Genomic DNA, 18442 nt, shown 5'->3' on the forward strand with positions numbered 1-18442 from the left:
GCCTTTTTCCCACTTACACCAAGGCTTTATAGTATGTATTTTATAGTTATAATTTTAATTCTTTTGTTGTTGTTTAGACTCAAATTTTGGCTCGATTACTTGAAGTCGCATTTGGTAATTCTTCAATTTTGATTGATTCAACATGCCAATTGTGCGGTAATGATTGTTCGAATTTGTACATAGCAAGGTACTCGTTTATCGCTTTCTATAGCATAGCATGTTTATGAGACTTTTCATTTGTACAATTTTCATATTATTCATTCTTTTTGCATAACTTTCTCAATGACTTGAATCACATTAGTTTTCCCTTTTTACCATAAATGTGAGGTGGCTTTCCATTGTGTATATATGCGAGTGACCGACATTTCTTGTTTTAACTAGATATTATTATGTTTAATCTTTCGTCTGTATTGATTTTGTGAATGCACGAAAGTGATCAAGGCACTTGTTTGATTTTGAGCACAACTACCATAGCTAAATATCAATTCACCTTGTGAGTGTGTGAGCATTAGTAACCCCCTTTGAGCCTTTTTGTCAATATTCATATTGTTTTTGCTTAATGCTTGTCTATGAGCGTTTGGTTTTCGATTGTGTTTGGATGTTGATTATTTGTTTCTTGAACCCTGGACTATGATTTATAGTTTGAATTTTTACTTTGCCTTAGAAAGTAGGGAGTATTCAATGTATATTGTGGTTGGATTCAAGTTGGGGAGAGGATGTTTGCCTCTTTATGATGTGGTTGGTATATGGTTGTGAAAATAAAAGAAAAAGAAAAAAAATTGTGAAAAAGAAAGAAAAGAAAAAGAAAGAAAAAAGAAAAAAGTTTGAAAAAGAAAAGAACAAAAAGAGTAGAATAAGATTGTGTTAATAAGTATTCTGTTTGGTGTGAAAAATGTGGTTAAGGAAGAAGTTTGATTGAAATTCCTTTGTTTGAAACTTTGTGGAAGTAATTACTCCCTTAGGTTTAGGCAAGTTTTTGTTTCGATTAGCTTTAGGAATTATCACTTGTTTGTTAACCGAGCCACATTACAACCTTTAAAGCCCTTGTGATTCGTGCCGTTGCATTTTCGATACTATTTTTGGATGAACGCATAATTTTGTCTATTGTTTGTAAGTTTGTCGGGTGTGTGTCAAAGTCCTCACCTTTCGGTGTTTTTCATCTACCGGTGAATTTTTGCTAGGCGTGATTCGTGATTGAGCTTGTTTTGTTTTAGAATGTTTTGTATGAATTTTGTACTTAGGATCCGTTTCATTTTCATGTTGTCGTTGTAGGATTGTGGTAAGTATTTACTTTGTTGGTACATTTTTGTTTGAACCGTACAATTGTTTCGTTTTTCCAAATCTTGTTGATTCTTGATTCTTTGATTTTAACTTTTGAGATTTGAGTGTTTGGCCTTGTTTGAGGACAAACAAATTCAAGTTGGGGAGAGTTGTTAAGTGTCAAAATGTAGTTATTTTGTGTTTGTAAATAGTGGCACTTATCGATACTTTTTGTTAATACCGTTCGAATAATACCCCGTTTTGTGTATAAATACGTATACTTTGTGAATAGATGTATCTTCATATACTTTTATACTTTTTGATATTTTTCTATTCATTTTGTAGGTATTGAGGCGTATTTGGAGCATGAGCAATAACGTGGCGAAGACACGGCTTCAAACGCGCGATTTTGAGCGGTGGAATCAATTCATTCGGCGAATAAAGCTCAAAACCAAATAATAATAAATCACCAATTTGGTTGATATGTTGTCATTGTTAGGTAGAGCATGAAATAAGCTTTCCAACGCTTCGAACCGGGCGCAAATCGGAGTTACGGTTCTCAAGATATGGCCAAAACAAGATTTCAATTTTCTGTTGAGCGGGCTAAGCGGGCTTGACCGCGCTAAGCGCGGTCTGGGCGGTTTGGAAAGTCATTAAATAGGGAAAAATCACATTTTTTAGGGTTATGCTTTGGGGTATTTGTTCCCAAAGTCATCACAACCATTTTTGAGTGGAAAGATGCTAGAAAACACATTGGAGCTGTCAAATGGATGATCCGGGGTTGAATCCTTCATCAATCGGAGCCGACAAACCGTGAGATTTTTGGGTTTTTCTTCTTTTCTTCTCTTTGTGGTTTCATTTGTGGGTTTTGTATATATATACTTTGATCTCATGTATATTTGTCGCCCATGGCGTTGTATAAAGTTGCTTTACAATATAAACTTGTTGTTTTTCCTGATTTTTTACATCTTGATGTTTGGGTTATGTTTGGTGGGTTGTTTTGCATCTTGATGTTAGGGGTTTGTGTTGTTGTAGAGATAGACCTCACAAATCTTGATTAGGAGAGATAATCATTAGCTTCTTGATTGTAGAGATAGATGAAGAGTTAATGTTCACTTTGTGTTGGTTCGTAATGCTACCGGGTTGTTTGATTGGTGGAGAGATCGTCGATCGAGTAATATTTTAATTTAACACGGTAAGCTACCGTATGTTTGATTGGTGGAGAAATCGTCAACTAAGCATACAATAGAACTCGTGGAGGTGTTTGGACACGAATGCCGACAACGGGCAACACGTGAATGGTTTAAGGAGTATAGTAGCCTGAGTGCAACTGGTCGATAAGTTTAAGTTTGTGAAGAGTAGATTATATGCAATACTTGATAGTTTCTTCTATTTGAAGAATGTATTCTTTTTGTGTTGATATTTACTTTTCCATTTCATATTTAAATTCATTCAAAACCAAACTCATAACTAAGAATCCGTCGAACGGCAGTTCAGTAGCACTAATCTCTGTGGACACGATAATTCCCGGATAAATATTTCCAAATATTTTGTTGCTTGCCGCTTTACCGCTTCAACAAAATGGCGCCGTTGCTGGGGGTTGGTGTTTTTATTGAATTTGCATTGCGATAGTTTCTTTGTTTTTGAGTTTTGTGAATATCGTATATTTTGTGCATATTCTCATACTTGTATATTTTCCTATATTGATACATGTTTATATTTTCATACTTATACATGTTTGTGTGTTTGATTTTGTTCCTCTTTACTTTTGCTATTTAGCAAGGTGAAGTTGGCTAAACAAATTGAACTCGGATAGTTCGTAAATTATAAATCTTCACTTTTCAATTTGTTTAGCCAAATAAGGATTTTGTAAATATTGTGTTTTATGTATATTATGTTTTTACACATACTTGTATATACTTTTGCTTTTGATTCGTTTGTTAAGTGTTTGGGCAGGACGTTTCCTTTAGGCTGCGTTTGAGGCGAAAGCATTGGCGTACCGCGAGGAAGTTTCTTACCATTCGCGAAACAATAAAAGGCGTCGAGCTAACAACGTAAAACGAGCGCTTGTTGGGAGGCACCCCAACGGTTTTATTTTTCTGATTTTCTGTAAATGAGATGTAAATGTGTTAAGTGGAGGCACACTGGAATTTCTGTTTTGTTGCACTGGTTTTTGTCTTTCTGGTGTAGCGTGCTAGATCGCGCTTAGCGCGGTCTGTAGCTTTTGGCTAATGAATTATTTTTAATGATTCATTTGACTCGCCTTTTTCCCACTTACACCAAGGCTTTATAGTATGTATTTTATAGTTATAATTTTAATTCTTTTGTTGTTGTTTAGACTCAAATTTTGGCTCGATTACTTGAAGTCGCATTTGGTAATTCTTCAATTTTGATTGATTCAACATGCCAATTGTGCGGTAATGATTGTTCGAATTTGTACATAGCAAGGTACTCGTTTATCGCTTTCTATAGCATAGCATGTTTATGAGACTTTTCATTTGTACAATTTTCATATTATTCATTCTTTTTGCATAACTTTCTCAATGACTTGAATCACATTAGTTTTCCCTTTTTACCATAAATGTGAGGTGGCTTTCCATTGTGTATATATGCGAGTGACCGACATTTCTTGTTTTAACTAGATATTATTATGTTTAATCTTTCGTCTGTATTGATTTTGTGAATGCACGAAAGTGATCAAGGCACTTGTTTGATTTTGAGCACAACTACCATAGCTAAATATCAATTCACCTTGTGAGTGTGTGAGCATTAGTAACCCCCTTTGAGCCTTTTTGTCAATATTCATATTGTTTTTGCTTAATGCTTGTCTATGAGCGTTTGGTTTTCGATTGTGTTTGGATGTTGATTATTTGTTTCTTGAACCCTGAACTATGATTTATAGTTTGAATTTTTACTTTGCCTTAGAAAGTAGGGAGTATTCAATGTATATTGTGGTTGGATTCAAGTTGGGGAGAGGATGTTTGCCTCTTTATGATGTGGTTGGTATATGGTTGTGAAAATAAAAGAAAAAGAAAAAAAATTGTGAAAAAGAAAGAAAAGAAAAAGAAAGAAAAAAGAAAAAAGTTTGAAAAAGAAAAGAACAAAAAGAGTAGAATAAGATTGTGTTAATAAGTATTGTGTTTGGTGTGAAAAATGTGGTTAAGGAAGAAGTTTGATTGAAATTCCTTTGTTTGAAACTTTGTGGAAGTAATTACTCCCTTAGGTTTAGGCAAGTTTTTGTTTCGATTAGCTTTAGGAATTATCACTTGTTTGTTAACCGAGCCACATTACAACCTTTAAAGCCCTTGTGATTCGTGCCGTTGCGTTTTCGATACTATTTTTGGATGAACGCATAATTTTGTCTATTGTTTGTAAGTTTGTCGGGTGTGTGTCAAAGTCCTCACCTTTCGGTGTTTTTCATCTACCGGTGAATTTTTGCTAGGCGTGATTCGTGATTGAGCTTGTTTTGTTTTAGAATGTTTTGTATGAATTTTGTACTTAGGATCCGTTTCATTTTCATGTTGTCGTTGTAGGATTGTGGTAAGTATTTACTTTGTTGGTACATTTTTGTTTGAACCGTACAATTGTTTCGTTTTTCCAAATCTTGTTGATTCTTGATTCTTTGATTTTAACTTTTGAGATTTGAGTGTTTGGCCTTGTTTGAGGACAAACAAATTCAAGTTGGGGAGAGTTGTTAAGTGTCAAAATGTAGTTATTTTGTGTTTGTAAATAGTGGCACTTATCGATACTTTTTGTTAATACCGTTCGAATAATACCCCGTTTTGTGTATAAATACGTATACTTTGTGAATAGATGTATCTTCATATACTTTTATACTTTTTGATAGTTTTCTATTCATTTTGTAGGTATTGAGGCGTATTTGGAGCATGAGCAATAACGTGGCGAAGACACGGCTTCAAACGCGCGATTTTGAGCGGTGGAATCAATTCATTCGGTGAATAAAGCTCAAAACCAAATAATAATAAATCACCAATTTGGTTGATATGTTGTCATTGTTAGGTAGAGCATGAAATAAGCTTTCCAACGCTTCGAACCGGGCGCAAATCGGAGTTACGGTTCTCAAGATATGGCCAAAACAAGATTTCAATTTTCTGTTGAGCGGGCTAAGCGGGCTTGACCGCGCTAAGCGCGGTCTGGGCGGTTTGGAAAGTCATTAAATAGGGAAAAACCACATTTTTTAGGGTTATGCTTTGGGGTATTTGTTCCCAAAGTCATCACAACCATTTTTGAGTGGAAAGATGCTAGAAAACACATTGGAGCTGTCAAATGGATGATCCGGGGTTGAATCCTTCATCAATCGGAGCCGACAAACCGTGAGATTTTTGGGTTTTTCTTCTTTTCTTCTCTTTGTGGTTTCATTTGTGGGTTTTGTATATATATACTTTGATCTCATGTATATTTGTCGCCCATGGCGTTGTATAAAGTTGCTTTACAATATAAACTTGTTGTTTTTCCTGATTTTTTACATCTTGATGTTTGGGTTATGTTTGGTGGGTTGTTTTGCATCTTGATGTTAGGGGTTTGTGTTGTTGTAGAGATAGACCTCACAAATCTTGATTAGGAGAGATAATCATTAGCTTCTTGATTGTAGAGATAGATGAAGAGTTAATGTTCACTTTGTGTTGGTTCGTAATGCTACCGGGTTGTTTGATTGGTGGAGAGATCGTCGATCGAGCAATATTTTAATTTAACACGGTAAGCTACCGTATGTTTGATTGGTGGAGAAATCGTCAACTAAGCATACAATAGAACTCGTGGAGGTGTTTGGACACGAATGCCGACAACGGGCAACACGTGAATGGTTTAAGGAGTATAGTAGCCTGAGTGCAACTGGTCGATAAGTTTAAGTTTGTGAAGAGTAGATTATATGCAATACTTGATAGTTTCTTCTATTTGAAGAATGTATTCTTTTTGTGTTGATATTTACTTTTCCATTTCATATTTAAATTCATTCAAAACCAAACTCATAACTAAGAATCCGTCGAACGGCAGTTCAGTAGCACTAATCTCTGTGGACACGATAATTCCCGGATAAATATTTCCAAATATTTTGTTGCTTGCCGCTTTACCGCTTCAACAAAATGGCGCCGTTGCTGGGGGTTGGTGTTTTTATTGACTTTGCATTGCGATAGTTTCTTTGTTTTTGAGTTTTGTGAATATCGTATATTTTGTGCATATTCTCATACTTGTATATTTTCTTATATTGATACATGTTTATATTTTCATACTTATACATGTTTGTGTGTTTGATTTTGTTCCTCTTTACTTTTGCTATTTAGCAAGGTGAAGTTGGCTAAACAAATTGAACTCGGATAGTTCGTAAATTATAAATCTTCACTTTTCAATTTGTTTAGCCAAATAAGGATTTTGTAAATATTGTGTTTTATGTATATTATGTTTTTACACATACTTGTATATACTTTTGCTTTTGATTCGTTTGTTAAGTGTTTGGGCAGGACGTTTCCTTTAGGTTGCGTTTGAGGCGAAAGCATTGGCGTACCGCGAGGAAGTTTCTTACCATTCGCGAAACAATAAAAGGCGTCGAGCTAACAACGTAAAACGAGCGCTTGTTGGGAGGCACCCCAACGGTTTTATTTTTCTGATTTTCTGTAAATGAGATGTAAATGTGTTAAGTGGAGGCACACTGGAATTTCTGTTTTGTTGCACTGGTTTTTGTCTTTCTGGTGTAGCGTGCTAGATCGCGCTTAGCGCGGTCTGTAGCTTTTGGCTAATGAATTATTTTTAATGATTCATTTGACTCGCCTTTTTCCCACTTACACCAAGGCTTTATAGTATGTATTTTATAGTTATAATTTTAATTCTTTTGTTGTTGTTTAGACTCAAATTTTGGCTCGATTACTTGAAGTCGCATTTGGTAATTCTTCAATTTTGATTGATTCAACATGCCAATTGTGCGGTAATGATTGTTCGAATTTGTACATAGCAAGGTACTCGTTTATCGCTTTCTATAGCATAGCATGTTTATGAGACTTTTCATTTGTACAATTTTCATATTATTCATTCTTTTTGCATAACTTTCTCAATGACTTGAATCACATTAGTTTTCCCTTTTTACCATAAATGTGAGGTGGCTTTCCATTGTGTATATATGCGAGTGACCGACATTTCTTGTTTTAACTAGATATTATTATGTTTAATCTTTCGTCTGTATTGATTTTGTGAATGCACGAAAGTGATCAAGGCACTTGTTTGATTTTGAGCACAACTACCATAGCTAAATATCAATTCACCTTGTGAGTGTGTGAGCATTAGTAACCCCCTTTGAGCCTTTTTGTCAATATTCATATTGTTTTTGCTTAATGCTTGTCTATGAGCGTTTGGTTTTCGATTGTGTTTGGATGTTGATTATTTGTTTCTTGAACCCTGAACTATGATTTATAGTTTGAATTTTTACTTTGCCTTAGAAAGTAGGGAGTATTCAATGTATATTGTGGTTGGATTCAAGTTGGGGAGAGGATGTTTGCCTCTTTATGATGTGGTTGGTATATGGTTGTGAAAATAAAAGAAAAAGAAAAAAAATTGTGAAAAAGAAAGAAAAGAAAAAGAAAGAAAAAAGAAAAAAGTTTGAAAAAGAAAAGAACAAAAAGAGTAGAATAAGATTGTGTTAATAAGTATTGTGTTTGGTGTGAAAAATGTGGTTAAGGAAGAAGTTTGATTGAAATTCCTTTGTTTGAAACTTTGTGGAAGTAATTACTCCCTTAGGTTTAGGCAAGTTTTTGTTTCGATTAGCTTTAGGAATTATCACTTGTTTGTTAACCGAGCCACATTACAACCTTTAAAGCCCTTGTGATTCGTGCCGTTGCGTTTTCGATACTATTTTTGGATGAACGCATAATTTTGTCTATTGTTTGTAAGTTTGTCGGGTGTGTGTCAAAGTCCTCACCTTTCGGTGTTTTTCATCTACCGGTGAATTTTTGCTAGGCGTGATTCGTGATTGAGCTTGTTTTGTTTTAGAATGTTTTGTATGAATTTTGTACTTAGGATCCGTTTCATTTTCATGTTGTCGTTGTAGGATTGTGGTAAGTATTTACTTTGTTGGTACATTTTTGTTTGAACCGTACAATTGTTTCGTTTTTCCAAATCTTGTTGATTCTTGATTCTTTGATTTTAACTTTTGAGATTTGAGTGTTTGGCCTTGTTTGAGGACAAACAAATTCAAGTTGGGGAGAGTTGTTAAGTGTCAAAATGTAGTTATTTTGTGTTTGTAAATAGTGGCACTTATCGATACTTTTTGTTAATACCGTTCGAATAATACCCCGTTTTGTGTATAAATACGTATACTTTGTGAATAGATGTATCTTCATATACTTTTATACTTTTTGATATTTTTCTATTCATTTTGTAGGTATTGAGGCGTATTTGGAGCATGAGCAATAACGTGGCGAAGACACGGCTTCAAACGCGCGATTTTGAGCGGTGGAATCAATTCATTCGGCGAATAAAGCTCAAAACCAAATAATAATAAATCACCAATTTGGTTGATATGTTGTCATTGTTAGGTAGAGCATGAAATAAGCTTTCCAACGCTTCGAACCGGGCGCAAATCGGAGTTACGGTTCTCAAGATATGGCCAAAACAAGATTTCAATTTTCTGTTGAGCGGGCTAAGCGGGCTTGACCGCGCTAAGCGCGGTCTGGGCGGTTTGGAAAGTCATTAAATAGGGAAAAATCACATTTTTTAGGGTTATGCTTTGGGGTATTTGTTCCCAAAGTCATCACAACCATTTTTTAGTGGAAAGATGCTAGAAAACACATTGGAGCTGTCAAATGGATGATCCGGGGTTGAATCCTTCATCAATCGGAGCCGACAAACCGTGAGATTTTTGGGTTTTTCTTCTTTTCTTCTCTTTGTGGTTTCATTTGTGGGTTTTGTATATATATACTTTGATCTCATGTATATTTGTCGCCCATGGCGTTGTATAAAGTTGCTTTACAATATAAACTTGTTGTTTTTCCTGATTTTTTACATCTTGATGTTTGGGTTATGTTTGGTGGGTTGTTTTGCATCTTGATGTTAGGGGTTTGTGTTGTTGTAGAGATAGACCTCACAAATCTTGATTAGGAGAGATAATCATTAGCTTCTTGATTGTAGAGATAGATGAAGAGTTAATGTTCACTTTGTGTTGGTTCGTAATGCTACCGGGTTGTTTGATTGGTGGAGAGATCGTCGATCGAGTAATATTTTAATTTAACACGGTAAGCTACCGTATGTTTGATTGGTGGAGAAATCGTCAACTAAGCATACAATAGAACTCGTGGAGGTGTTTGGACACGAATGCCGACAACGGGCAACACGTGAATGGTTTAAGGAGTATAGTAGCCTGAGTGCAACTGGTCGATAAGTTTAAGTTTGTGAAGAGTAGATTATATGCAATACTTGATAGTTTCTTCTATTTGAAGAATGTATTCTTTTTGTGTTGATATTTACTTTTCCATTTCATATTTAAATTCATTCAAAACCAAACTCATAACTAAGAATCCGTCGAACGGCAGTTCAGTAGCACTAATCTCTGTGGACACGATAATTCCCGGATAAATATTTCCAAATATTTTGTTGCTTGCCGCTTTACCGCTTCAACAGTGCAATGCTCGAGTGTGGCTCGTATTGGGATGGGATGGTGTAGTCCTTAAATGGATGATTATCGTTTGCAACCATTTGTGCAAAATGGGACAAAAATTGTTCGATACGACATCTCAAATGAAGAAAACTCTAGACTTCGTCTACAGGTCTCTAGCTCATCCTCGGAAGTGCGGGTACTTGGCATACAACTGACCAAATGGGGAAAAAATAATAAAAGTGTCTTAGTCTATAGGATGCAACAACAGAGTCACGATATTGATTCATTGTTCCCTGACAACGGCACCAAATACATGATACGTTACGCAAGTGCACGGAAATACCGTGGTAATATAAAAATATTGAACCCACATAGACGAACAATAAAGAGTACCTTTATCTATTGCAACTATGTAAATCTAAGGCTATGAGTAAGAGTATTGATTGCAAACGCATTAAAATAAGCTAGTTTAAGAATAAGTAAAAGCGGAGATCGGAATGTAATTTCCGGCTACCGCTGGGACTTGTATAAAATTCACCACCTAATTTTAATCTTGAAAATGTTTTTTGTAGAAATATTAATTTAAAAATACTATTCACTTTCGCGCAGCCCGTATCAAATTTCGATACAGTAATCGCCTACTTTCGCACGTAACAAGTTACAATTCCGAAATTCTCTTTTGAAAACTAATAGTTCCTAATTAATTAATAAAGTGTTGTCGTTGTTTTTAGAAATTAAAAATTTGAATTTTAATGGTCAGATATTGTTTTTACACTTTCACGCTGAAACCAAGATCACTGTATTTTTCGTTTTCTCGGTAAAATTTTAAATTTCAGAGATAAATCCAAACCAAAAAATTATATTTGTTATGAAAACTTGGAGCTTTAAATTTGATCAAGTCTCGTTTGTACAACAATCCTCACATTTTAGGCTCTAAAAATTCAGTCAGACATGGAGTATACATAACAACTATACTATAAATGAATCACATACATATGCTAAACATACTAAATATTATAATAATAATAATAATAATAATAATAATAATAATAATAATAATAATAATAATAATAATAATAATAATAATAATAATAATAATAATAATAATAATAATAATAATAATAAATAATTTGAGGCACATGTAAAAGTGATATGATAAGAATAACAGTAAAGTAAAAAATAATATAACATGAACTCATACTCATACGTACTGAATATAAAAGATCTTATACGTACTGAATATAAAAGAGCTTCAAAAGAGGCATAGAGAAATTTTTAAAAAAACTCTTGAGAAAATTATGGCGGCAAAACTAAATTGTGTTTGATCCAAGGACAGACCAAAAAATTCTCAAACTCAATTCTAATGTGCACCTATCACTCGTTGTGATTACTATTGTATGAACACTTGTGTTTAGATTGATCAATTGATCAATCAAATTAAAAAAGAGATTAATAATTTTAATAGTGTCTTAGATTCCTTAAAGGAAGACCGTGAATCTCTGAGCAATTTAATGTTTCTAATATTTTAGCTCAAAAGGTAATAAAGATAGATAGTAATATTTATCCAATTTAAAAACTTAAAAATGAAACCTTAAAGAACAATTACAACGATTTATTTCTCTATCCATTAGTGTTTGTACTTATTCAAATATAAGAGAAAGAGACAATGGTTTCTAAAAAAACATGCTCTACTCGAAGAGATAGAGAGAGTATTTCCTTTAAAACAACATGAAAATATTTTCCAAAATTATAAATACATCAAACTTCTAACATGAAAATGAATTTAAGACTTGAAAAAATATTTAAATTAGTTTTAACTTAACTATTATAGACATTTTAATAGATGGTTGTGTTGAAAACAAATTGCAGTTTTGATAAAATGAAGGTCAATGATATATCTCCAGAATGAAAAAATAAATAAAAGATGACAATTTTATTAATATTTTTTGTGCTGAATATTATATTTATATTTGTATTGTCTCGGAGCATCTCCAATAATGCAGTTCACTTATGAGTTTTTTGTGGGACTCATTAAGCTACGTTCGCCTTAAGCGACCCAACTAGTTTTTACTCCAATAGTATAATTTTAAAGAACTCATATTGGATTTTCCAATTTTACTTTGTATATTAATATTTAAGGGCGTTCGCAGCTGGTTTGATTCGGTTTTGAGAGAATCCGATACCCAAACCGATTAAAATTAAATGGATTGGTTTGGATTGGATTTACAATTTTTTGCGATAAAGCCCAAACCGGACCAATCCGAGAAACAACTGATTGGTTTGAGTTGGATTGATCGGGTAGATAAAAAATGCAAAAATATTTTTAAAAAATAACTTATTTATAAAAATTAATTTTTCATAATATTATAAAAAAATATAATATTAATAGTGTTCAAATTTAAATATTATATTAGAAATTTTTCTCTAATAGATTCAAAAATATCTAACAAGAAAATATCTAAGATTAAGACTTTTGAATCTATAACTAGTCACTTGAATTAATATGATAATGAATGTGTTTCATAACTTTATGTTCATTTATCATATTACACTATCAATTTTCTAATAACAAATTAAAATAGCATAACTTGTCCACACACAACATTTTATTTTTTTCTTATTGAAGTTGAATGCTTGGTAGTAATTTTTATGATAATTAATTATGGTTGGTTTGGGTTGGGCTTGCGGGTAGAAAATTGAAAATCCGATGCCCGAATCAATTGTCATTGGATTTCATTGGTTTGGTTCGGTTCTTGCCCGAACTGAAAAAATATTCAACCCAAACACTATGGTTAGGTTTGGATTCTGGTTTGGTTCGAATTTACCCCAACCAATGAACACTCCTATTAATATTTTATTCATACTTTTTTTTAATCAAGTTATATTGAAAGGGAACAAAAGTTCAAAACACGCTTACAAAAGAGGGGCTAAAACGAGCCCGATACAAAAAATTGCTCACTAAATAAAACCTATCATAAGTATAGCAAAGAGTTTTTGCTAAACTCATAAAAGTTGCAATTGGAATGAGGAATTTTCCCTATATAAGACAATTTCCATAACAATGATTTGCATCCCCAATCCACATCTCTAGCATTCCAACCATAGTCCTTAAAAATGATATCATTCCGACATAACCAAATGCTCCAAACAATAGCCAACCAAACACTTCTCGTCTTACTTCTCTTGATGTTCAACTTACGGCAAGAACAACTCCACCTACAAAAGCTTTTTTTAAAATCTTGAGACATAGGGAGATTCAATCCCAATCAATCGGCCATTTCCTTCCAAACAACCTCCACTTTGCGACAAGCCAAAAGAGAGGGATTCGAAGATTCGGCTAATTCTTCGCAAAAAACGCAAGCAAGATTAGACGATGAGGAAATGATTCCTCTAAGGTTGGAGAATCCTTTGTAGGAATTCTATTAAGAAGACATCTCCAACCAAAAACTCTTACTTTAAGAGGAACATCAACTTTTCAAATAGAATTAATTGTATTCATACTAAATTTTAAATCATTTAAAATAATAATTTTAATTATATTAATTAAAATTAATATAAAATAAATAAAATTCAAATTAAACTTATAATTTAAAATGATAATTAAAATTAATCTCAAATATACTATTAAAAAAAGTTATATATTATAAAAAAAAAGTTAAAATAAAAAAAAAAACTAGTCATTGAACGGCTCGTTTAAAGTCATATATTATTAAAAAAAAAGCAAATTAAACATATGATTATCAACGGCTACTTGATTATATATTATTAAAAAAACTAAAAGAAAAAGCAGAAAAACATGTTGCTTATTTATGAACCGTTCCCCACTATTAACTCACATAAAAAGAGAAAATAATAATAAAATATTGACATCTGGCGAACCAAGAGCAAGAGCAAGAAACCTCCCGCTGAAAGTGCTCTTAGAATACACTAGTAATTCATCCCGTGTGATGCACGGGACAAATTCTAAAAACCTATTGCATGCCATAATTTCTTTTAAAGGATTTTTGTTGATTAAATAGTTGAAGTACATAGAAATTAGTGGTGGAGTAATTAATATTAAATACTAATTAATATTAATATATTAATATTTGTTGAAAAGAGAGAAGAAAATAATATACTTAAAAGTTGTTTAGGCGGGATTTTACTTAAAATTTGGCGCTTAAATGTGTATTCTATTTTAATATATTAAGGATTATTACATAGATCTTGTGTGGATAAGATACTTTATTCATTCATGCAAAGTGTCTCTACGATCCCTTTGATTTTCTATGAAAAAAACGGTACGATAGGTTTACAAAGACCATTAATACACTTCACCTCAGGTGCAATGCCATTTTCATCAACAAATTCACTCTTTGGACAATCAGAGTCTTCAACACATTTCTGTAGACCGAAGGCTAAAATAGATTAAAAAGTAACAAATTAGTGTTGTTTGCATCAGACTCGATGGTGAAAAGCTAAAAATAAGTCACAAGATTTTTCTTGCACAAACAAATAAGTAAAAATTAAATTGAAGAAAGAAAATGCTCACCATCAACTTTAGCTGCAACAGAAAATAAGAACAAAATTATAAACACAACGTATATAAATTTTAGAATTGCAGTCATATTTTTTCTCTCTTTTTAGTGATAGATAGAGTAAGATTTGATCATTTTATAACACATAAAAGTTAAATACTATTTATAAAAATTAATAAAATTAGTGTCTCTTCAGTGAGTAAATTGGTTGTATTGTTTTGTCAGTACACTTAATAAAATATGTCATGTAATTAAATATTGTTTAGTAATAAAATATGAGTTTAAAAGTAGTGTATTGTCAGTGTAAAATATTTTAAACGGTAAGTGCATCACAACTCTTAAAATACATATTTTATATGCAATTTAATGAAAAAGTCAAATTTTTACAAAAATTACCGGTTATGATTTCACTAACAGTAGTATAAAACAGTTTTACAGTGTCGGTGTATTTCTATTAAATTCATCAAATATTATTATTATTATTATTATTATTATTATTATTATTATTATTATTTTCATCAATTTATAATTTTTTAAGCTTTCATGGTAGGAAAGAGACAATAAATTGTTGACCGTAAAATATTTATATGTAGGAATTAATTAGGATCTGGCCGGTACAAAGGTAGCACAAATTCTCTTAAATTCGTCATATTTGTTGGAAGGGTTTTTAAATTTACTCTTTACTAACAAAAATTAAAAATTATTTAAAATTAGAAGAAGAAAAAAACAAATACATATAATTAATAATCATTCTAAACTAATAATAAGAAAATAAAATATTTACCCTTTTCTATAATTCTTAGTCGTACAACATATATTATGAAGTCGTTGATAAATTACATTTTGTTATAGGTTAAGTTATTCATTTTGCTGAGAACCATAGCTGGGGAGAATATTGCTTAGATTGATTTAGAAGGGAGGTGGAATAGGTTTTTTTCTTTCTAAAATTAATTTCAAAATCTGTTTTTTTTTTTAAAATGACTAAAATTCGGTTTTTTGCAATTTCGGTTTGGTTTAGTTCAGTTTTACGATTTTCTATTGAGTTGGTTTAGTTTTGAACACTCATAGTTATGAGATAGATAGAGACAGGAACCAAAAGCACCAAATTTCAAAGGTAGTCAATCTCTCGCCTAAAACTTTACCTTTAAAGACAGTTGTCACTATAAGAATATTGGAACTTCAAGACATTGAATTCAATTATAAAGTCAAAATATTTTTCATAGTCAAGTACACACTATTATAAATTCAATCTAATATCAATTCAAGTTTAAAAACACTTAAAATTTAGTTGTACAGTGAAACACTTGATCGATTTAAAACAATATCAAACAAATTTCGACATAGATGATTAATGCATTTCGCCTGGGCCACACTACAACATTTGTTGTCTCTAGCAATACTTGAAAAACATTGCCATAATTCTGAAAATCGTTGCCTAAAAAAATATGGGATGTTTTATGGGCGTCTCATGTGCGAGCGTTGCCTATAGTCTAAGGGAATGTTTTTTTGGTGTTGTTTGGGCACGCTTTCTAAAAATGTCGCCTAAACAAAAGGAATAGGGGACCATGGAGAAGTTGTATTTTTAACCATTTATATATTATTATTTGATTCAGACGGCTGTGATGCATGACTTGTTACCTATTAATAATTTTTTATCAAATTTTAATTATTAATTATTTAATATTTTTTATATTAAATAACCCTATTTTTAAATAATCTGAATAATAAATTCTATTTCATATTAATCTTTATCATCTTCAAACATTCATCTTCTTCATTTTCAAACATTCATCTTCTTCATCTTCAAAAACATTCATTTTCTTCATCTTTTTCATCTAAATTCCCTTTAATAACACAAAAAATTACCAAATCCTGAATTCAAACTCATTTCAATTATTGGAATCAATAAATTTGTAAAAAAATCTAGTGTCTTCAAATTTGGAAAAAAATAGTAATTCTAGATTTCACGGTAAAAACATTTAGAAATAGAGGCAGAAAATTTCAAAGACAGTGTTAATATTTCTAATTTTTTTTCTTGTTAATATTTCTAAATATGTTATGTCTAATCAAGACTCTTCCAATGAAGAAGACATTAATGATTTAGCAAATATTTTTGCTGACTTAGACATTATTAATCAAATTACTAGTGAGATAAACCCTGTGTATAACTCTAAACCCTTAGAAAAATACTATTATAAGCGCCCCCCTACTCAAGATTTACTTTTTGAGGAACCTGAACCCTTCCAAAAGTTGTATTATGGAAAAGCCATTTATGAATGGAATATTGATGGATTAAATGACAAGAAAATCGTGGATACAATACATAGATTAATTATGTATTCAACTGTTTGTAAACAGCACGAAAATTCCGACAGAGATATTGCCTCCTTCACAACAACTGGATTTGTTGGTCAATTAAGAGGCTGGTGGGATCATTATATCACTGAAAGTCAGAAAAAAGATATTCTTCACCTTAAGAAAATGGTTAAGACCGAAGCGTCTGGAATCGTATCAAGTGGTAATGCCACCACAGGTGAAGAAGATGTGGTTTATACACTGAGTCTCTCTATCCTTCAACATTTTGTTGGAACCAATATCCCTATTGGAAAAAAAATTCAAACTCTACTTCAGAATCTAAGATGTCCTTCTCTTACACATTTTAGATGGTATAACGACACCCTTTTGTCTAGAGTTTACAAATTAAACAACCCTAATTCTATCCACTGGAAAGCCAAATTTATTGATGGTTTACCCTATTTCTTTTCTGAAAAGGTTAGATATTCTTTAAGAAGTAAAAATGATAGGATAATATTAATTACCCTGATCTTACTTATGGTCAAATTATTAGCACTTGTGTTGATGAAGGGTTAACCTTATGTAATGATATTAAGCTTAGAAATTAGCTTAAGAAACATAAACTTTCTGAAAAACACTAGATGGGTAAATTTTGCGACCACTTTGCCTTTGATCTTCGAAGATCTTCAAAGAATTAAAGGAAGAAATGAAAAATCTTCAGGAATAAACCTCATAAAAATAATAAGGATATTTATAAAAATTCTTATAAGAAGAATAAGAAAATGAGTCACTTTAATAAAGGTAGACCAAAAGATAAGACTTTTAACTTTAAAGGCAAAAGAAAAGCTAAAATGCTAGATGTATGTGTTAGCTGGAGATTTCGTTTAAGAAGTTGATCTTCGAAGGTTTTAAGTTCGAAGAATGATGGTTACTGATGACCATCTTCGAAGATTTAAAAAATGGCTACTGATGGCCATGCTTCATGAAAATGTCTAAGTTGAAACGAAGGAGAGAAGTATCGAAGCTAGCACGGAAGATATCTTTGCCAAGACTTAGACATTTCGCGGAAAATTACATAAAGTACTGAAGCTTAATGTATTTCCGTAACATTTTCGAATATAACTATATGGCCACATATCGAAAAGGACTTGAGCGGGAAGATTTGAATTGCGAAACTGTTTCTATAAACTGCACATAGACAGATGGCATCCCCAGAGTTCTCGTGGATAACGTGGCATTAGATTATTGTATGACCGTTAGGGTCAAATTTAGTATAAATAGGAGTCTTAATGATAGGATTTCGTGTGTTCATTTTGTACAAATCACTCACATATCGCTCAAGTATCAAGTGTTAAGAGAAAGAGTTCGCTGAGAAATGTACGTATGACGCCACCAATTTGAATACATGTGTATTTACTTTTATCAAATATCTTTTCGTTTTCTTTACTTTCCTTGTTTAAACTTTTACTTTCGAAGTCATTTAGTTTCATGCACATTACTTTCCTGCAATTTATATTCTTGCGACTTACATTCTTACATGTTTTCTTATTACGATTTATGCGTCGAAGTTACACTAACTCATATAACCAGCGTTATCTCGAATGACTAGTCATTTGAACATAAATTTCTCGAAATCAAAACAAACAGGTATGAACCAAATCACATCAATAAACCTTTCGTTTGACCATGTCCTAGGATCAATCTAGTCGATCCTGCGAGTAACCAAATCATATTTATTATAGTTTGGAGGACTAGCGGTTGTTTACCGGAA

This window comes from Vicia villosa, linkage group LG2 (assembly GCF_029867415.1).
Source record: "Vicia villosa cultivar HV-30 ecotype Madison, WI linkage group LG2, Vvil1.0, whole genome shotgun sequence".
NCBI classification, from domain to species: domain Eukaryota; kingdom Viridiplantae; phylum Streptophyta; class Magnoliopsida; order Fabales; family Fabaceae; genus Vicia; species Vicia villosa.